General features: G+C 34.9%; 1 protein-coding gene and 1 non-coding gene across 2 annotated transcripts in view; both read left to right on the forward strand.

Annotated features, from left to right (window-relative positions):
• Window positions 1-23,870, forward strand: part of IL1RAPL1 (interleukin 1 receptor accessory protein like 1) — a 1,383,775-nt gene that overhangs the window by 337,546 nt on the left and 1,022,359 nt on the right. The gene's annotated exons all lie outside the window — the stretch shown is intronic.
• LOC112131157 (small nucleolar RNA SNORD74) lies at window positions 6,387-6,456 on the forward strand. Its single transcript, XR_002913296.1, has one exon. It is a non-coding gene; the product is annotated as a small nucleolar RNA SNORD74 (small nucleolar RNA).

A 23,870-nucleotide genomic window follows, 5' to 3' on the forward strand; every position in this document is an offset into this window, starting at 1 on the left:
AGCAAATGTGTTTCTAGATGGATATGTGAAAATAAATAATTATTGACTTACTGTGTTTTTTAAAATTGTGGTATACCATACATAACATTTACTGCTTCAAACATTTTAAGTGTACAGTTCTGTGGCATTAAGTACATTCACATTGTTGTGCAGCCATCATCACCATCCATGTATAGAACCGAGTTACTATTTTTTAAGATGTATTTTTCACTTAGATTCTTCTCTTCTGAGTTTGTTAATGATGTCCAATTAAATGTCTGCTTATTTTATATGTATGAGGTTACTTTTTAAATGGGAAAGTTGAGCTCCATCTGCCTGAGGGCACTGTAAAAATTTAACTTTCAAAAATGTAATTCCTGTTTTGCTGTTGTTCCTCATGATTTCCTTTTTATATGAATATTTTCTTTAAACATATTGACTGTCAATTTGACAAGCTGTCACTTCTGGCAAATGCCACTTTTTCCATTAGTAATTTCCTTCTTTCAAGAAACACTATTAGTCACTATATCTTATTATATTAAACATCTCCTTTTAACACTGGTAACATAAAAATGTTTTACTAACAGTTCTCACACAAAAACATCATATTGAAACAAAAATTAGAGGACCAGAGGCATTTACTCAGAAAGAACAAACTCTTTTTCTTAGTAATGACAGTGACCCAACCAATCAAATAAATTGAAAAAGTAGTAAAATGAATGCATTTTTATCTGCAATGGATGCCACCAATAACATTTGGAGAATTCCAATTTAAAAGACCCAATGCCCCCATGCAAGATTAGTTTTTCAAGATACTTCTACAGGGCTAGGACATTAAAGTATTTGCTTCTCTATTGGAGCAGCTCTTTCAACAAGTTGGAGGACTGATCACATCCCTTTGCCAATTGCAGTTCAGATAGGCTCTGGGAAGGCAAAGTACAGGATGTCATGCAAGTGAAAACAGAAGTGATTAATCTTATGGATAGATCAAGGAAATTTATCTGAACTTTAGAAGTGAGACTTGATGCTAAATAGGTGTTTGGTATATGAAAACTAAGGATGAAGCATTCCTGGTAAAGAGAAAGGCCTGACTGAAAGCTCTGAGCTGGGAACACAGCAGAGGGAAGCCTACCTTAGAAGGAGGGATTGGTCTGGCAAAGTGCTGGAGAACATAGGTTGTAGGTCATATAAAACCTTGTAGGGGATTTGAGCTTCTTGAAGCCTGTGAGTGCAATGAGAAGCCACTGAAAGGTTTTTAGCAGGAAATTAACGTTGTTTTTAATTTTTATTTTTAGGAAAATAACTTGCTACTAAGTGGTGAATGGGAGACAAGAATGTCTATGAGGCTAAAGGCTGTTCTTGCTGAAGCCCCAAAATACTTATTTACTCTTTCTTGGTGTAAATGAGATGAAAGATACTACAGGAACACCGCATGTGTTCAATAACTGCGGGAGTGATATACTTCCCTACGGGGACATGAACAGTACTTGAACAGCTGTTAATGTCTGTTGCCCTTAGGAAATTTATTTCATCAAGCATACAGTGTTTCAACCCTTATTAACTTATTTCATAAGGCATAATATATCTGACTGTGATCTGTTCACTTAATGCTACTCTGCTCTTTGCACGAGCATGGGACAACCAATCGCTCTCTGTAGTTGTAGTTAATTAACGTGTAATTAAAGACATTTATCATATCTCTGAAAATGTCTCTTCTCCCATAAAATTAACATCATCTCCTCAAAAAGATGCTTACGATATATGCTGGATTATAGTTACTGTTAAAATGTATTCAGAAACAAAAATAGAATTGAAAACTATAGAGGAATTTTTTTAAAGCATGGGCTTTGGAATCAAACTTGTGTTTGAATTCTAGTTCTGCCACTTACCAGTCATTTGCACTTGAGTAAGGTACTTATCCCTTCTGCACGTCAGTTTTTCACCTGGAAATAGGCATAATGACATCTACTTTATGAAGTTGTTGGTTATATAAAGCCATCTATGAAAAATGGTTAGACCAGTGACTGACACATATGCATTCCATAAGTTTTAGATACATAAATAATATAAATAAAAAATGAATGCTATAGCTGACAAATGTGCTCGAATGTCTACAATGCAAATTATTTTTATGAAGTATAAAATCCATGTGACCATATAATATACTAGGACAAGAATGCCTGTTAGATTTCAGATTCAAGACAACATACTAAATTTAAGTGTAGTTATCTTTGCTAGGTTAGCTTTATGTGTTTGCATGAATAATTATTTAAATTTGTCTGATTGTACTATGGACTGGCAGGCAATAAATTTCATTACCCAGTCTTAAAATGTGAAGAGAAGACAGCTCAAAGTTCATTTCTCATGTCTGATCTTTCTGGGGGATACAATGTACAACATCAGATAATTCTTTTACCTTCTTTTCTTTTGTGCATCCAGTAACAGTTACATCATTTTTTTCTGAATCAGCCTTTTCACAAAACCATTATGTGATAAGCTCTTGTCTTGGAAAACCTCAACAGCTTCCTCAACACCTATATTTTAAATCCTGCTTAAATGAGATTAAAATATGGCACTCTGTTAAGCTGTAAAACTGGCTTTTTGCTTTTCAGTTGAGTGTTGGTTTGAATGTGTCATTTGACCTATATTGCTCCTCTGAATCTTCCTCGGTTGCCCCAATGATGACAGTTTCAATGATGTGGGTGTTTGCAGCAGAGTTGTTCCTAATAAGGAAGTAACGCTATTGTCTTTCAGACATCATTCAGCCTGAAAAGTACTATTTTTCCCACCTAGAGCTATAAATGTCTGTAAAATCTTTTCTTCTTTTGGTAGCATTTGCAGCAGCAGCAGGAAAAAAAAATAGTCCTAGTAGATTTGCGGCTTTTGTAGTTTTGGGGTGTTGTGGTTCCAGGCTAAGATTCACTCACCCTTCTTCAAAAGTTGTTTACAAAGAATTGATAGCTAAATGGTGACCGAAGTACTTGATTTATTAGTGTCTGGCAGTCATCCAATATGTACTAGAATACAAGACTCTCTGTCAACAATAGCTGCATAAAGAGCAAACTGCTCTGCCTGAACCTAAAATAAGGCCTTCTGCTGTCTGCCCGTTAATTGAAGACAAGTGGTCCAGGAGTGGCTGACGATAAAAAACGAACAAAGAATAGGCAATTGTCATGCACACGGAGGCACTACCTGTGCCTCTTTGAGAAACAGAAATCCCTTGACCTGGTTCTTACATTGAGAGAAGCTAACCCAGCCCAGTAATACATTTTAGCTCCTTGCATGTATAATTATGACCATTGAAAAATAGGATACTACCTTTTTATTGGGTCAGGTAAGAAGATGCAGGAGGAGGGAGAGCAAAGTGCCCTACTTGAGGGTGGGATTGAGATTAGAATGTGAAGAGAAGAGCAGAAAGCTTCCTTCTTACATAAATAAAGGTTCTGTGGATTCATCTAGAAAAATGAGTAAAAAAAAAAAAAAAAAAAAAACGAGTGGAACTGTAGTTTCTAAATCTGTGCAGTTGGGACAAATGGTAATTATAAAGACTAAATGAATACTCACAGTTCTTTAATTTGATTGTATTACCACTTAATTCATAGTTTTAAAGGAAATAGCCATTATATTAGATGGCACATTAATTTTGAGATGCAACCCAATTTTCAAAATGTTAAAATGGAAAAGAAAGTTAAAGGGTGATTGTTAGGACAAGCATCTCCAAACACTCTGTGTGGAGGCATTTTAATTCCATGCTCTTGCAAAGTTAAACTCAAAAATGTTTCAAATTACTGGGCGTTATATACCCTTCTGGTGGAAGCCACGTTTTCTCTTTCCTTTCTTTCCCTGTCTACCCTCCCTCTTCCCCCCGCTCCCCAAATCTATCAATAAAGACCACTTTGCTGTGGGCAGCTAGCTGAAAGAGACCATCTGCCTTAGGAATAGCCTACACTAGATTCAAACTACAAAGAAGCAGGTTGGGGGAAAGAGGAAATGAGGATTTCAAGTCAAGAAAGCATTATCCTGCCTACTCTGGCAAAGTATTCTGCCAGCAGCATATTTGGATTCACACTGTGGGTTTAATTCTTTCCATTTAATACTTTTTGTTGACTTTATAAAGCCAAAAAATAAAGGAACACCCATGGCACTGCTGGAAAGAGATAACTGATTTGTGAGGAACCTGTAGGCATTTTAGCCACTAACCAACGTATCAAAGTGGGCACAACTAACAAATATTAACAATTTTCCCAAAGTAAGAAGCTTGGTTTGGAGTGAACAGCCCTTGTACTTTTGAGATTTTATTTTATGATCTTGTGAATTGATGTTCTGTGGGGAAAACTTGCCTTAGTTTTAATTTAATGGTCAATGACTAAGAAAAATCAAGGAGTTGGGCTGGGTGCGGTGGCTCTTGCCTGTTGAGAAATTTACATGTCCATCAGTTTCTTGTACTGTAGTTTGAAATCAAGAAACTACCTCAGTTTCTTGTACAAGTAGTTTGAAATCAGGTGGTCAAGTTTTATTCTACCCTGCTAGAATATACAAGAATCCAAAGCAATAATGTAATTTATACATTTCAAAAGGCTAATGCCAAATTTTATCAGCAAATTGGTCATAAGTCTCCAACTGGAACAAAGTGAATGATTGTTGGGCAGTGTAGTCCTGCAATGTGAAATTCTTGTATGCATTCCTTCTTAAAAGGAAGCAAAATAAGCCTTTCCTATAGACTTTCCACTTCAAGATTCCATCATCGGCACATATCAAATACTTTTGGCAATGCTGAAAGTAAAAGCAAGGACTCACATAAAGTCTTTTGTTGCTGAAATTAAAAATAGTTGTCACTATATTCAATATCAAAATGCTATGGTTTTTGACAGGTTTAAATTCTCTCTTGATTCATTTCAGAACAGGGTCATCTTTTTATACTTCTTTGACGTTTGAAAAAATAAGTAGTTTGGCTAGAAATTGAGCGTTTCAAGCCATCTTGGCCCTTTGCACCCTAAAATTTCAGTAGCACTGTCAAGTGAATCAGTTCTTAAGAGGTGGAAACACAAAGAAGACAAATATCAAAGAATTAATTAAAATCTTTTCTTGAATGACAAAATTGACATTATCTACTACTTATATAAGGAGACTACATTGTGGATTAACCCTGAAATCAGTACTTGGAAAGTTTATTCCAGTGTGTTTCACTGAAATTTAAATTCATGACATTTGAAAAATGTAAGTTATAATTAAACACTGAGAGTAATTCTTGTGGTTATTGTATATTTGTTAAGTATTCCATGGTAAATGTGACCTATAAATCTGTTAAATTAAATACTTGGGAGTAAATTTACTTTTACTTTCTGTGGAAACATTTGGATTACCCCAACAGTAAAAGTAACAGATTAAAAATATAATATTCTTTATTTTCAACTTTTATTTCAATACCTACGCCAGTCAAATGCCAATGAATAATAATCACATTTGATTGTCAAAGCTCATGGAATGGTACACCTAAGATTTGTACATTTCTTTTTTTTTTTTTTTTGAGACGGAGTTTCACTCTTGTTGCCCAGGCTGGAGTGCAATGGTGTGTTCTCGGCTCACCGCAACCTCTGCCTCCTGGGTTCAAGCGATTCTCCTGCCTCAGCCTCCCGAGTAGCTGGGATTACAGGCATGTGCCACCACACCCAGCTAATTTTGTAGTTTTAGTAGAGACAGGGTTTCTCCATGTTGGTCAGACTGGTCTCGACCTCCCAACCTCAGGTAATCCACCCACCTCAGCCTCCCAAAGTGCTGGAATTACAGGTGTGAGCTATCGTGCCCGGCCTGTACATTTCTTTATATTTGAAGTTTGCATTAAGAGAGCGTGAATATTGAACTCTAGTGAATGATATGGCTGCTGAAGTGTTTTAAGGGTGAAGAGTACTGATGTCTGCAACTTACACTGAAATAAAATGGAGCGATATTTGGATAAAAGGATGAATAGATGGATGTGTATGTAATAAAGCACATATAATACAATTTATTATTGAACCTAGATGGTGGGTATATGGGTGTTCACTGTAAAATTCTTCCAACTTTTCTGTATGTTTGAAATTTTTTCATAATAAGATGTGAGGAAAAAACTTAAAACATGCTTGAATTAGAATTCTATAATGATATATTAATATTAAAATACTGGAAGTACTCCCGCTTCATCAAAGTTACTTTCAAAAATATTGGTTTTTGTCATCTTCAAAGGATGTAATAAGAATTTTTTAAATGAAGTATTAAAAATGAAAGTTTTAATGTTTGAAACTTAAATTTCACATGGCACTGTTCCTATTATGGATTTTGGGGATTAGATCTGTAGCTACACATGGTATCTTCTTTCAGTGGCTCATATATACAAGATTTCAATTTGTAGTTCCCTCACTAAAAACAAACAGCCTCTGATGAAACTTATCTTGATAGGGACATCTGAAAGTGTTGATGAATGCCAAGGACTCTAATGGAAAACAAAAAAACCCAATAATTTAAAAAATACTGTTTGCTTTAAAATTCTGGTAAAATGGAGTTAGACTACATGATAACATTAATCCCATTTGCTGTGCCAACATTTAAGAAGGAATCTGTGGTTTATCATCTGGTTTTCCAATTTTTTGTTAAATAGAAGGAATATTTTAGTAATAATTTTTAAAAGATTACATGCAATAATAGCTTAAACTTTAATACCCATTAATGAGTATCCATAAAGAAAACAATTCAATACCACTTAAAAATAATTTGAATATCAGTCATCATAATACGATGAACACATTTGATAGAGAATATGTGAATAGAAGTACATTGAATCAGTTTTATTCTATCTACAGATGCTGAATGGCATAGGGAATTGTGGGTCTCATGAAATTTTCTCAGAAGTACCCAGAGGATCTTCACTACCAGATTGATAACCACAATTTTTTGGTTCTTTGCCCACACAGGAAACTTTTCTAGAAAAGTTTCAAAGAATACATGCCCAAACATGAATCCTGGAAAAGAAAAGTGATCTTCTAAATTTGAAAATGAAAGATTTATGTGGCTGTCACGTGAAACATCCTCTGGCAAGAGAGTAGGTACATGATGGAAATACATGGATTTTCACTGAAGAAATGAAAATATAAGGGGCAAAGTAAATTTCATTTATACTATTGAAATATTCAGCTGAGGAAAGTACATTACTTTTAAATTGGAAGAAGCAAAGGCACATGACTTTTTTTTTACAGGCCGTGTCATTCTCTCATTTCTTTTATATTGAAATTAGTTGAACTTTTCTTTATCATAACGAGTGTTGCCACAGTTTACACCTGCCATTCTGACTTTTCGTATACCACCTGTTGAGAGGAATTTTGTTTTCATTCTGTTATCTACATCATTGAAAAACTTAACACAATCCATGTAAAGAAGAAACAAAAATATACTTGTAATGTTCACATAAATATAGAAATATAATTTAGGAGTCCACCTGATGCTAGAATTTTTATCACATTTTAAGTGTTATGGAGTTTTAAAATTTCCATGTGACTTAATAGCTGGAAGGAAGCATTAATATTTAAATATTAATTTCAGTACCAAAGATAAAGCAAATTAATACTTTTAAATGAATATTTTAAATTCACTAATGAGAAGACAATTGCATAAAATTAAGTATGTATTTTAGTTTGAAGGACTAAATCATTCATGATACATGACCGTACTACCTACCTGATTCATCTTTTTGCCAAATATTTCAATATTAATTCTTAAAGTCAATTCTCAGCGCATATCAACTTTTACTCTTGTGGTGGGTGAGAGAGCAGAGAATCAGGCTTTAAGGTGAATTCATAATTTACCATGTGAATATTGCCAGGAGTTAAAATGACCTTTAAACATTTTGTGAATTGCCTGTTTCAATATTTATGGGTTTTGTATACACAACCCTGTATAGTAATTATCAAGCTTACTAAAGTTTTAGAACTACCAAGTTAAACTTAAGAATCAAAGGGGCGGGGCACGGTGACTCATGCCTGTAATCCCAGCACTTTGGGAGGCTGAGGCGGGCAGATCGCAAGGTCAGGAGTTCGAGACCATCCTGGCCAACAGGGTGAAACCCCGTCTCTACTAAAAATACAAAAATTAGCTGGGCGTGGTGGTGCATGTCTGTAATCCCAGCTACTCGGGAGGCTGAGGCAGGACAATTGCTTGAACCAGGGAGTCAGAGGTTGCAGTGAGCCAAGATTGCGCTATTGCACTCCAGCCTGGCGAAAGAGTGAGACTCCGTCTCACAAAAAAAAAAAAAAAGAACCAAAGGACGTGTATTTTGCAGATATTTAGACATTCGATTATTTGCTTTACAAATAACTAAGAAATACCTAGTGATGAATAAGAGATGGATAGGTGATTCTATAGCTAAGCTGTTCAGTACCGTAGCCATTAGCTACCTGTGGCTAATTAAATTTAAGTTGATTATAATTAAACAAAATAGAAAATTTGGTTCATCAGTCACAGCAGCCAGATTTCAAGTACTAACAGCCAAATGCACCTAGCAGCTTCATATTGAACAGCACAGAAAGACATTTCTATCATTGCAGAAAGTTCTACTGAAGAGTATTGTTCTCAACTGTTCATCTCCCTGGGATTTTATCTATTTTGTTAAAAGATCAGACTTCTAAAAACATTGTTTTATACATTGTTAAACATTGTTTTATAATTCTCAAAACATTGTTTTGAGAATTATAGAAGCTATTTGAGATTCAAGTTATCTGATAGAAAAAGTTGATTGCACATTTTAGGTGTTGTATTTTCTGAAAATATCTAGTATTGTTAAAACAAGAGTACTTAGTAAGAATTATTGATATGGCACTGCACATTGCTTGTCATTAAAAAAGTGGTCAGCACAAGGAAAAAAACATATAGTTTAATTAAAAATCACTTTTCCTCTCCTAAAATTATTCTTTAAGTTGTGGTTTACAGGCTTGATTATAACAAACCATCTCAATGCCTGCATGCAAATAGCTAAATATTATTGACTAATCTCATTTTAAATTCATAGCCACAACAATTCTCAAAGGAGATTCAGCCTCTCCAAGCACCAAACATCCTATTCCATTTCCATTATTCTCTAAACTGATTTTCACACCTCCTTCTCTCTCTTCAAACCTCCCTCTCACAACAGTTTTGTCGTCTTTTTACTTCATTGAGGAAAAGAAATATGACACCCCATTTCCCTCATTTTTTGATCTGCAAATCTACCAGCTCACCTGGATCCAAATCTACATTTTCCTCTTCCCACCATTTTTTTTAGAGATGGAATCTCCGTCTGTTGCCTAGGCTGGATTTCAGTGTGTATGATCATAGCTTACTTACTACAGCCTTGAAATCCTGGGTTCAATAAATCCTCCCACCTCAGCTTCCTAAGTATCTAGGACTACAAGTGCATGCCACCACATCTAGGTGATTTTTAAAATTTTTTGCAGAGACAGGGTCTCACTGTGTTGCCCAGGCTGGTCTCAACACTTGGCCTCAAGTGATCCTCCTGCTTCAGCCTCCCAAAGAACTGGGATTATAGGTGTGAGCCACTGTGTCCAGCCTAAATCTACATTCTTGGCCTGCCTTTCAGTTTTACTGGAATTGACAGGTTTACCTGTTCTCATATCACGTCCAGCCTTTCCACTTGGACTCTGGATTTCATTTACTTTTAACTTATTCATGCATTTTCTTTTGAAATTGTCTCTCTCCTCCTTCAATATCAATTTTTTGTATGTGCCTATGAATATGTTCTGCTGTTTTCTAACTTTAAACCCATATAAAAATACGCTCTTTTGATTCTCTTTTCTCTTTCGGATATTACCTTGTTTTTCTACTCTCCCTGCTACATGCAAACACACATCAAAATCTAGAAGGAATTATTCATACTTTTTATTGCAATTATTTACCTCATATTCTCTTTTCAAATTAGTTCATCAGGGCTTCCCTGACATAGGCTAGTTTCCCTTCCTTCTTTCCTTCCTTTTTTTTTTTTCTTTCTTGTTTTTGTACCCTACAGTCACATGACTATTGCATTGCCAAATTGAATGGCCATGTCTCTGTTCTTCCCATACTTGATCCCTCCACAGAATTTGGCACAGTTGACTACTTGCTCCTTCTGGAAAACTCTCTTCTTTTGTACTGAGCCACGTAAAATCATCCTGGTTTCCTCCCCTCTCAGTTTCCTTTTCTCGTCATTTCTGTACCCCCAAATGTTAGTGCCAGTCCTAGCTTCATACTTTTTTTTGGATTAAATCATCCAATCTAATGTCTTTAAAATGCTAACTATATGCAAATAACCCTTAATATGTTTTTATATTTAATTCTAACTTATCTCTTGAACATGAGGCTTTTTTCCCCTCAGACAGCTTACTTGACATACCCATGGGAGTATGTATCTAATATGAATGTCAAACTTAACATAAACAGACCTTTTGATTTTTTTTCCATCAGACCTCCCAGAATAAACAACAAACAAACCTGCTGAGCCCTCACTGATTAACTGGTTCCATTATGACCCGATGACTAAAGTCAAATTTATAAATGCTTTTATAAACTTCATATCTAATCATCAGTGACTCTTGTCTCCTGTACCTCCCATCCCCCAAATCTGGCCACTTTTCTGTTTCTTCATTATCACTTACCTTATCTCAACCCTTATTACTTCTCACCTAGACTGTTGCAATTATTTCCTGTCATGTCTTTTTTCTTTTGTCACCATACAATTAAATCTCCCTTCTTCCTCTATAGATACAATAATCTTTGAAAAAGCAGACCAGGTAATTTTACTCCATTGACTTCCTATAACCCTAAGGCAAAGATCGGAATATTTTAACCTGGTCTACAAAATCCTTCACGTCCTAACCTCTGCCTAGCTTTTTACCCCACGTCATTCCCTTTCCCACTTCCATCTCAGGCCAACTCCTACATTAGCATCTTTATGTAGTTGGTAGATGTTTCTCTGCATGAAATGTTCTTACTTCAGATCATCTCTATGTGGGCTTCTCCCTTAATTAAGTGATACTTTCTCAGAAATCTTAATTAAGTGATACTTTCTCAGAAATGCCTTTCCTGACCTAACGAAAGTAGGAACAGTCACTCTCAATCACTTCAACCTATTACAGTTGTCAGTGTGGAACTTATGCTCTCTAGAATCTTTCTTATTTTACTTATTTACTGATTAATTATCTATCTTTGTCTGCACAAAATAATCTCCATTTTATCCCCACTGTCTGGAGCTTTGCCTGTTCTAGAATATGAACTCTTTGTATGAATTAAATAAGGATGAAGTCAAAAGAAACTGTACTGTTTTTTGTTCCAAGTATCAGGCGATATTTAACTATTTGAAGTTATGGGACTACCAAAGATACTCCTTCTGGTTGACACATTACTGAGACAAACACCAGTGATATGAAATATCCATATAGTCATGCATCACTTAACAACAGGCATATGTTCTAAATGCATTCTTAGACAATTTTTTGTTGTGGAAACATCAGAGTGTACTTATACAAACCTGGATAGTATAGCCTACTACAAACCTAAACTATATGGTAGAGCCTGTTACTCCTACAAACATGTTACCGTACTGAATACTTGGGCAATTTGAACACAAAGGTAAGTAATTGTGTATCTAAACATTTCTTAACATAGAAAAGGTACAATTCAAATACAGTATTATAACCTTATGCTACCACTATCATATTATGTGGTCTGTTATTGACAGATACATTGTTATTCTGTTCATGACTGTATTAGTACCAGATTGTGGCTGTTGCCGATATATCCTCTCCCACTCCTCTCATTCCTTACTGAAGTCACCAGGGTAATAGCAAATCACTGGAACCAGACCTATAATATATCTGACTTGGTATCTGTGACTGTTCTGAGAAACATGTGTTGAAAGGCAGCCAGGCTGCCTGATGATTATTTAGTAGCTGTCTTTCTTCACTGAACAACAGTGAATAATATCTTTGATCTCTGCCACCAAGAAATAAACAGAACCCATCAGGAATTTAATCCGTGGGAATGACTTTGACATTTCCTGGTATAGATGTTTGATTTTGAAGCTCATATGGTTTGCACAGTAAATATTTACCTATTTATGTCAAAATGCATGTTTAATCATTTTTATGGTTGGTATGAGGAATTTGTGAAACAATCCCATCCTTTTGTTATTACTGTGTTTTTGGAAGAGGACTTCTCGCACCTTAACCTCATAAATAGTTTTTCCTGTGTGTTAATGCAACAAAATGGAAGCAAAAAGATATATTTTGGTTTCATTTATTTTATTCACCTGAATCTATCCAGAGGGAAAGCACTGGAAGTGTTTTCTTTTTAAGAGCGTTAACTTGTGTTCTTGGCAAGATCTCATCAAAAGCTTAAATAACGAAGGTAAGAGTCAGTATTCTGTGGACAGCTTAGCTCTACACAAGACCTTCTGTCCATCTTGCTAGTTATTTTCCAGTTAATGGAAATCTTACAGACAGAAAAGCTCATGTTAGCTTCTCCCGCATAGTATTATGTCAACAATCCTTACTCTAATCCTTGATGCAGCTCTTTACCTAAATGTTATAGAGATGGAGAATCACAGCTGCCAGCAATTCAAAATATAACATGCAGTAGCTATTTTTAAAAAAGCATTTTTATTTGCTCTCATAAAAATATCATCTTAAAGGGTTTTTGAAAATTTATTTGTGATTTTGTCTTTTTTTAAAGTATTGAGAAAACTATTGAGTCTGAAGTAAAGTCTCTAAAATACATCTTATTGTAAAGTAATATGACATATTTTGTGTGAATTTTAGAATTAGTTTTTTCACTTTATAGATTCATTACATAGTGGCACTTGATTTAAACATTGCATCAGTACTGTAGCCCTTTCTGTTTCCCTGGGGCATCATGTATAGAGTGTCTATTAGCTTTAACTCATTTCTAAAAAATTAACTTCTAAGAATAAAAATATTGAAAACTCTTAAAAGTAAGTTAGACTGCATAGTATTCCATGGTGTATGGCACATGTATACATATGTAACTAACCTGCACATTGTGCACATGTACCCTAAAACTTAAAGTATAATAATAATAATTAAAAAAAAGAATCTATTATACATTTACTTTTGAATCAAAAAAAAGTAAGTTAGAAACGACCATGATTTTATTTTTAATTTTAATTTTTATTTATTTATTTTTTTGAGACAGAGTCTCACTCTGTCACCCAGGCTGGAGTGCAGTGGCACAATCTTGGCTCACTGCAAGCTCCGCCTCCTGGGTTCAGGCCATTCTCCTGCCTCAGTCTCCCGAGTAGCTGGGACTACAGGCACCTGCCACCACGCCGGGCTAATTTTTTGTATTTTTAGTAGAGACGGGGTTTCACCGTGTTAGCCAGGATGGTCTCGATCTACTGACCTCGTGATCTGCCCGCCTTGGCCTCCCAAATTGCTGGGATTACAAGCGTGAGCCACCGCGCCCAGCCGATTTTTTTTTTTTTTTTTTTTTTTATCTTCTGCAAAACAAGCTAAGGGGGGAGGTGTTTGGGTTTCCAAGGAAATACTGGCTATAAGCATCATTGGATGTTTTGGTGGGGTAGGTTTTTTGAAAATGTGTAGGCAGATAATAATGAGCGATATTGCATAAGTATTTTAACTACTTAGATGAATTGTTTAAATTTGGTTAACATAAAATCAAGGAAATGGCTTGCATTATTCTATCTTTTCTTTTCTAAACAGTGTTTTCTTAACAATTAATTCTAACAAGTCTTGGAACCATGGGCACTTTCTTTCCTCCTGTCACTGTGATTGATCCCTATTTTGTTGGAAAGTGAAAATTGAGCAGTTTTAACTGTAAAGGCTAACATTATGGAAAAAAATTTCAACAGAATTTGGTAGTAAATGCTGTGTATGAAAATATTTAGAATTTAAGCCCTTCTCTTTACAGACAAAATCATTTATTTTCAGTGTATTATGAACATAGTTCCTAGTAGAGTATGTAAATGATTCACTTTTAAATTATGAATATTTTCTTCCAAATTCCATTATTAAAATTAGTAAGTATAAAGTATGACTTTTAAGCAATATTTCATTAGCTATCATTAACAAGTATTTAACTACCTTGTTTCAAATTAGTTAGCTAATGAGGTATAAATTATTAAATCAAACTTGAAAATTTTATTTGGACAAGTATTGTATCGTTAACTTAAAATGATTACAATGTAGTTGAATTGTTATTCAATATTTAATATTTTATTGCCTATAAAAATAAATAATAGCCATAGAAACTTATTTTTCAAATGGTGTTATCTGTGCTATATTTAAAATAGGCTGGGTGCGGTGGCTCACGCCTGTAATCCCAGCACTTTGGGAGGCCGAGGCGGGTGGATCACGAGATCAGGAGATCGAGACCATCCTTGCTAACATGGTGAAACCCCGTCTCTATTAAAAATACAAAAAAAAAATTAGCTGGGCGTGGTGGCGGGCACCTGTAGTCCCAGCTACTCGGGAGGCTGAGTCAGGAGAATGTCATGAACCCAGGAGGCAGAGCTTGCAGTGAGCCAAGATCACGCCACTGCACTCCAGTCTGGGCAACAGAGCAAGACTCCATCTCAAAAAAAATAAAAAAATAAAAAATAAATAAAGTTAGGTTTGCATATATGAGCATATGCATTTATAACTAGATGGAAACTTCCTTAAATATTTAACATTTCTCCTTAAATTTTATATTTTATAGTACTTTATTATGGGTAGATTCTAAGTTCTACTTATATTCAGTGTGTACACAAATTGAGATAGAGTTTGTAATGGAATATATAACTTGAATATTTCTATTTGCATTGCCATAGCATCATTTTATTTTGCTCGTAGCAAAATCTTTCTATAGAGACTTCTCCTTTCAATTCTAAAGAATCTCTTATCTTTAAAAAATATCTCATTATTTTCTTACAATGTAATACTAAAAAAAATTACCATCAGGTTTTTCTTGATCCTTCCTATTTTCCTGGATGTGTGCTTTTGTGTTTTCATTGATAGGGATAAATACATCTTCAAATTCAAGTACTAGTGTTTCAGAGAAGTAATATGCTTCTTTTGTTCTGGTTCCTCTTAAATGTTAGTAATAAAGAAACAATTAACCTAGATATAGAGCAACTCAGTGAAGGGAAAATGTCTTCATGGGTCCCTTGAGAAAGACCTATTTAGCTTTTTATGTTTCTAATTTTTAACATTGAGTATAGAGTATATAGCTTTTACACTTTTTTTTTAAATTTTAGCTTATTTGTAATGCTAACAGGTAAAGTAGAAAAAAAAATCATTAAAAAAGTGGGGATTTAGTAGAAAAGGAAAACTCCGTCCCTAAACAATATCCTACACATTTACATTATTTCCTTTTGATATTTTAAGTGTTCCATATGAATATTTTTATTTTCAAAATGCCGAAGTTATCACTAATTTTAAAGCTAATACTGCCAATCTTACTCTTCCAATTCTGCTCCTAATCTTTTCCTCCTAAATGCTTGATCCAAGTACCTCCCTTTGGGACAAGTACCAAATGTCTTTCTCCATATGATTTACTGAATGAATTAATTCTGAGTGAATTAATCAATTAATTCTAGGAATTAATATTTCTTTGATTTCTAGCAAGCCAGAGCATTTTCTTCAAATGTGCATTAACCATGTGTTAATTATATCTTTATGTATACACCGTAGACATTGTGTATGTGTCTGTAGATTTCCAGCTTGGATTTATACGTTTTAATTTTCATTGGTTTGCTTTTACTGTCTTAGGCCCCTCAATCTGTAGGTAGACCTTGGAGGAGCAAGCTTTCAGATCTTTTCCACTGCAGTTCTCTCCCCCATTGCAGCTCAATGGCCATCATGATATCTACCAGAACATTGAGTTTTCTGAAACTATGTAAAGACGCTTGTAAAAACACAGTGTAGAGTCACTGTGGGAGAGTTTCTTCAACCACCATTCCTATCCTGTAACTGAAAATAGCTGCTAATATGTCAGCTTTATTTTTGTTCATCATTCAAATAGAGTTCCACAGTAATTGTTTCCTCTTGGAAGATACCTCGCTTAGCAGTGGGAAAAAAAAAAGTGGATTTGACAGGGTAAAATGTTATCAGAAATGGGCCCTGTTCCAGAACCCTAGAGAGGGTTCTTAGACCTCCCACAAGAAAGTATTTGGGGAGAGTCCATAGAGTAAAGTGAACACCAGTTTATTAGGAAAGTAAAGGATTAAAGAATGGCTACCCCATAGGCAGAGCAGTGGCACGGGCTGCTTGACTGAGTATACCTATAGTTATTTCTTGATTATATGCTAAATAAAGGGTGGATTATTCATGAGTTTTCTGGGAAAGGGGCAGGCAACTCCTGGAACTGAGGGATCCTCCGCCTTTTAGACCATATAGGGTAACTTTTCGACATTGCCATGGCATTTGTAAACTGTCATGGTGCTGATGGGAGTGTATTTTAGCATGCTAATGCATTATAATTAGCATATAATAAACAGTGAGGACGACCAGAAGTCATTTTCATTGCCATCTTCGGTTTGGTGGGTGTTGGCCAGCTTCTTTACTCCATCCTTTTCTGTCAACAAGGTCTTTGTGACCTGTATCTTATACAAACCTCCTATCTCATCCTGTGACCAAGAATGCCTAACCTCATGGAGATGCAGCCCAGTAGGTCTCAGCCTCATTTTACCCAGCTCCTAGTCAAGATAGAGTCACTCTGGTTCGAACACCTCTGACAAAAATATTCTAACTATAAATAAATCAAACCACATTGAAAAATTCATCACCAAGGTACTTTCAGTACAGTTCGTTACCCCATATCTAAAAGTGATCTTCAAATCTGCTTGGTTGTTAGTGGAGACGTTTCACTTCCTTGTTATTAAAAACTTTTTCGCTAACTGCCTTATTAAGATATTATTCATATACCATGCAGTTCACGCCTTTAAAGTGTACAATTAAATTGTTTTTAGTATATTTACATAGTTGTGCAATTATCACCATAATCAATTTTACAATATTTTCATCACCCCCAAATGAAACAATGTACCCATTAACAGTTACCACTCATATTGCTCCTAACCCTTCCCCCTCAGCCATAGGCAACTACTAATTTATTTCCCGTCTGTATGAGCTTGCCTATTCTGCACAATTTAATGAACAGAATAAGAAAATTTCTTGTTTCGTGACTGATTTCTTCCACTCAGCACAATGTTTTTAAGGCTCATCCATGTTAAAACATTTATCAGTACTTCATTCTTTCTTATGGTTGAATTACATTCCATTGAATGGATACACCACATTTTATTTATCTGTTCATCATTTAATTGTCATTTAGGTTGTTTCTATTTTTTGCCTGTTATAATGCTACTATGAACATCATTTACAAGTTTTTGATGTGTTTTTCTGTCTTTATGAATAGAAATGCTGTGTCATCTAGTAACTCTTTATTTAACTTCCTGGGGAATGGTCACACTTTCCAAAGAGGATGCACCATTTTATATTCTCATTATCTAACGTATGACGGTTCCAATTTTTCCATCTTTCTCAACAATACTTGTTATTATCTGTCTTTTTTATTATAGCCATAACTGTTTTCAGCAGTTCTGTGGATTTATTTCACTTTCTTGATAGTGTCCTTTGAAGCACAATAGTTTTTAATTTTTTATAAAGTCTAGTTTATTAATTTTTTTTTTAGTTTTTATTTTTGGTGTTATTTCTAAGAGATCGTTGTCTAATCCAAGGTCACAAATTTGATCCTATGTTTTCTTGCAAGTTTTGCTATAGTTATAGCCCTTAAATTTAGTTAATTGATCGATTTACAATTAAATTTTTACAAAGCGTAAGGCAGAGTTCCAGCCTCCTTCCTTTCTTATATATATGTGGATATCCAGCTGTCTCAGCACCATTTGTTGAAAAAAATTATTTTTTTCTCCCATTAAATAGCCTGACACCTTTGTTAAAAAATAATGGATCATAAAAGTAAGTTTTATTTCTGGACCCTCAATTGTACTCGTTGACTTATATGTCCATCTTTACACCAGTACCACACTATTTTGATTATCAGCACTGAGAGAACTTTAAATGGTTTATGGGGAGAGAGTAGCTTTGGGCTTCCCTGAGAGTTATGTCTTGCAAAACTGGAAGCTCAGCCATGGTACTGTTACAGGAATTATTGGCTCTTGTATGATGTGAGACTCGTAATCCAGGGTGACTCCCACGTCTATCAAATGTGGACACTGGTTTATCTTCTGGAGGGTCAAGGAGAATAATTTATGAATTAACATATTGACTGTTGAATGTATTCTCATTGAAGAGGAATACCTAATGCTGCCCCGCTAAAATGCTGTTCTTCTGCCTTCTGTTCTCAGAATGGATCTGATGCCAAATATAGACTATAGTGATCTTGTGAGTCTCAGTGTTCAGCAGAGCCAAAGATGAAGGCTAGGTTTGTGCCTAGACAAAGAAACAGGGTGTAAAAGGATTTAAGCTACTTGGCATTTGTCTGTGAGGAAGTGTATTTCACACATATTTGCAGAGTATGTTTGTAATTAGGCAAATGTAGGTCACTGGCATTGATCTGCTGTGAACTAATTGATCTACCTTGAACAAACCCTTTAACCACTGAGCCACAGCCTCTTCAGCTGTAAAATTTAAAGACTAGTAATTGATAGTCTCCATCCTTTATGCTGAATCGAGCATCCTATGACTTCTCTAAAGTTGTTCACACTGTAGTTTGATACTTTCTTACATTCCTGAAAATGTGAGTTTTGAGGTTTTTTCAGATGATTTTCTCTATGGGAAAAAATAGCATACAGAACATTCTCTTGACCTCAGACTAGATAATAAATGACTGAGAAATGGAACTGTAACTGTGAATATTGAAAATTAAAAAAAAAATAGCCAGACATGGTGGCACATGCCTGTAGTCCTGACTACTTGGGAGGCCGAGGTGAGAGGATTGTTTGAGCTCAAGCTTTTGAGGCTGCAGTGAGCTACGATTATGCTAGTGTACTCCAGCCTGGGCAACAAAGTGACACCCTATCTCAAAAAGTGAGCCCCTGAATGTACTGTAATGATATAATAACCATTTGTATATACTTATGTGTGTGTATATATATGTATGTATGTATGCATAATATGATATAAATCATATTACGGTGATGCTTTTGATTGAAAGACAAGGAGATCTTAACTCAGAGTGAGTGGTTTTAACTCTGATTATGCTGCTACCTGATATACGACAATGGGTGATAACACTTCCATGAGCTTCAGGTTCCTCCTCTTCACAATAAAAGTTTTGTGTCACTTGAGTTCAGATTTTCCTTTCAACTCTAAAATTATATGATTAATAACATGATATTCTTCATATACATCCATGCTTCTTTGACTATTTAGGCCATATTGTGTCTCTCTCTAATACAGATTTTCAGATAATTTGCCAAACTGAATTTTCAAGACATTCCTTCTCAGAAACATGGCCTCCAATAAACAGGTTTTACATATATTTTCCTTTTTGTGTTGGCCCTAACGCTATCAATCTTAGCCTCATCGTCTAGCATAGTCATTTATGCAGGATCCTGTGTAAAGTTGATGAAAAATTCTGTCGATATGAAATATATTGAAGATTGCCAGTTTACCTTTTTATTCATTTATTGTCATGTCACTTGAAAGATATTAATGTTTGTATCTGTCTAAAAATTTACTCTCTGAAAACAACATTTGGACTTTCGTGTTACTGTTTCTGTTGAATAATTATTCTGAGGTCCCCTTTCACCCATGAAAGCACAGTAACTTGTACTCTAAAGCGAACCTACAAAATATTAGATATATAATATCTAGGCATAAGGCAAAATCTATTATTATGCTTGGGTCCTTAGGCTGTGAGAGTGACCAGTTTTTACTTTCCTACCTACTTGATTAAGGTAACTCCAGTGAGGTAGAAAATAAGGGAACTGAGTCAAGAACACAAAGTGTGGTATGTAATTGCCATTTTAGATATCATTAGTGGTCACACTCCCGAAACATTAAAAATTAATGACAGAGTCAGGAAGAGGAGAGAAGGTATCTTTTGCATTGCCATAATTTTTACAATGTCTACATGCTGTCCTGTAGCCTGGGATATGAGATTTTTAAAATCATGGTTACTATCATCACTCAAGTTTCTTAGGCTGAAAAGGACATTTACTATATTTCATAAATTCAAGTCCCAGCCGGAGTAATCAGGCAAGAGAAACAAATAAAGGACATCCAAATAGGAAGAGAGGAAGTCAAATTATCCTGTTGGAGACAATATGATTCTATATCTAGAAAACCCTATAGTTTTGGCCCCAAAGCTCCTTCACCTGATAATTTCAGCAAAGTTTCAGGATACAAAATCAACAAAAATCATTAGCATTCCTACACACCAACAGCCCAGCTGAGAGCCAAATCAGGAATGTAATCCGAGTCGCAGTTGCCACAAAAATAATGAAATACCTAGGAATACGGCTAACTAGTGACATGAAAGATCTCTACAATGAGAACTACAAAACACTGCTCAAAGAAATCAGAGATGACACAGACGGATGGAAAAACATTCCATGCTAAGGGATGGGAAGAATCAGTATTATTAAAATGGCGATACTACCCAAAGCAATTTACAGATTCAATGCTGTTCCTATCAAACTAACAATGATGTTTTTCACAGAAGTACAAAAAATGATTTTAAAATTCATGTGGAACCAAAAATGAGTCCAAATAGCCAAGACAATCCTAAGCAAAAGTACAAAGCTGGAGGCATCACGTTAACTACTTCAAACTATACAACAGAGCTACGGTAATCAAAACAGCATGGTACTGGTACAAAAACAGGCACATAAACCAATGAAACAGAATAGAGAGCTCAGAAATAAGGCTATATACGTAAAACTATCTGATCTTCAAACAAAGCTTACAAAAACAAGCAATGGTGAAAAGACTCCCCAGTTATTCAATAAACGGTGCTGAGATAACTGGCTAGCCATATCCAGAAGATTGAAACTGGACCCCCTCCTTATACCATATACAAAAATCAACTCAAGATGGATTAATGACTTAAATGTAAAACTTAAAGCTATAAAAACCTTGGACGATAACCCAAGCAATACCATTCTGGACGTAGGAATAGGCAAATATATATTTCATGACAAAGATGCCAAAAGCAATTGCGACAAAAGCAAAAAATTGAAAAACGGTATCTAATTAAACTTAAGAGCTTCTGCACAGCAAAAGAAACTATCAACAGAGTAAACAGACAGCCTACAGAATGGGAGAAAACATTTGCAAACTATATATCTGACAAAGATATAATATCCAGCATCTATAAGGAACTTAAAAAAATTTGAAGCAAAAAACAAACAGCCCCATTAAAAAGTGGGCAAGGGCATGAACAGATACTTTTCAAAAGAAGACATACATGTGGCCAACAAGCATATGGAAAAAAGGTCACTATCATTGATCATTAGAGAAATGCAAATCAAAACCACAATGAGATACCATCTCACACGAGTCAGAATGGCTATTATTAATAAACAGTAAAAAAATAACAGATGCTGGCCGGTTGCAGAGAAAAGAGAACACTTACACACTGTTAGTAGGAATATAAATTAGTTTAGCCATTGTGGAAAGCAGTGTGACAATTCCTCAAAGACCTAAAAACAGAACTACCATTCACTCAGCAATTCCATTACTGGGTATATACCCAAAGGAATATAAATTTTTCTACCATAAAGACACATGCATGCATATGTTCATTGCAGCAGTATTCACAATAGCAAAGACATAGAATAACTGTCCATCAATGACAGATTGGATAAAGAAAATCTGGTGCATATATACCATGGAATACTATGCAGCCATAAAAAGAGTGATATCATGTCTTTTGCAGGAACTAGGATGGAGATGAAGGCCATTATCCTTAGCAAGCTAACACAGGAATAGAAAACCAAATAACGCATGTTTTCACTTATAAGTGGGAATTAAATGATGAGAACTCATGGACACAAAGAAGGTAACAACAGACACAGGGGCCTACTTGAGGGTGGAGGGTGGGAAAAGAGAGAGGATTAAAAAAAAATAACGATTGGTTACTATGTTCAGTACCTGGGCCATGAAATCATCTGTATAAAAAACTCCTGTGACATGAGTTCACCTATATAATAAACTCCACATGTACCCCTGTACCTAAAATAAAAGTTTTTAAAAATAAGTCAAAGATGTAATCTTTTCTCTCATGTTTTTGTATCTCTGAAATAAAGAAATATCTTATTTTATAATTAATTGGGAGCAATTTTCTTGCTTGCTTCAACGTAAAATGACATTGAATGTCCTCATCAGCGTATCTTGGATTAGACAAATTTAGTATGTTCAGAGGCAACTTTAGATAGGGAATGACAGACCTCAAATTCCACATTGTGTCACAGACTTATTAAATAGGAATACAGTATGCAAAAATTTGCTGATTAATCAGCCCATCATAACTGAGGCTTGACTATATGCCTATGTGCATTTTTACTTTGTCTTTCACTTCAAAGCAGGTGCAGCTGCACAGTTTGAATTCAATACCCATGGTAAAGAGTCCCTTTAAAAGGCTATATTTTTATATTTAATATGTGGATACAGAAATAACAGAAAAAGATAAGCTATCCAAATGCAAAGAAAATTACATTCATATAAATACCTCTTATTACCTTTTCCTCAACTCTGCAGAAAATATGAAGCAGGTTGGAATGTTCATTTTATGTGGCTCTCAAGGTACTATTCTCATAAAGGTAAAATGAGAAACAGTAAATTATTGTGAAGTTTAGTAATAAGAGCAAAAAAGACATATATTTATGAGTGTAAAAATATTGAGTAGCATTTGGCCAAAGGATCTTGAAACTGATTTGAATTGATTTCTCTTAACCAGTGTAAATAAAAATGATTTATCAATAAAAACTTATTTCTAGAAGTGTTTTTTTCCTGTTTTTACTGTTCTTTTCAGAAGCGTTCCTTTGCTTATGAACAGTTTAGAATATGATCTTTTTATCAAATAAAATTTCCAGCACCTTGCAATATCAGAGACGATTTTCTTTCTAGAAGTTTTAGAAGATGTCATTATGTGTCATTCTAGACAAATAAGATGTGTTTGGCTGAAATGTTTTAGAAGTGTCTAAGGAAAGAAATAACCTGTTGATTATATTATGACTTGCTTGGGGAAATGGAAAGTCACAGCCAAGATAATGCTAACTCTCCGCCAGTCACATTTTATTATGTGGTGTGCTTGCCTTTGGCCCTCTCTCTACCCCTTGGAGGAACAGGTAAATATTGGCACAAGTCAGATGAACCCTACCCATCACTTTTTGGATATATCTACATGTCATAAGAATTATGACATGATCAATCAATGTACCAGCTAATTTTCATAAATGCTGTACCTCATGAATGGGGGATTGAGTTGAGCATGAGTGAAAATTGGATTTTCCCCACTCCGAAAAAAATAAGCCACTATATTTTTTGTTTAGTTCTTTTTATTTTGGTTATTCTTCTTTTCCTTTATATTATTACTTAAATTTATTTATGATACTGATTCAAGCAATATTTAACGTATCAACATTTTGAACAGTTTTAAGTATAAAAAATTTGAAATTCTATTCTAGTGTGAAAATACACCAGTGAGTGACATCTTCCAATGAACATTTGTAGAAGTATGTTGACCTTAAAAAGCAAAAGGATTTATTTTTCCTTTTATTCAACAGATATTCATATTTGTACCAGTCATTGTGTAAAGCTCTGGGGAATGTTTCACATTTTCAAAAGGGTAGAGATTAGTGTTTCGTTTTGTTTTCGACTTATCTCTCTTGTTACAAGCTCTCTGCAAGATAT

This window comes from Pongo abelii, chromosome X, assembly GCF_028885655.2.
Source record: "Pongo abelii isolate AG06213 chromosome X, NHGRI_mPonAbe1-v2.0_pri, whole genome shotgun sequence".
NCBI classification, from domain to species: Eukaryota; Metazoa; Chordata; class Mammalia; order Primates; family Hominidae; genus Pongo; species Pongo abelii.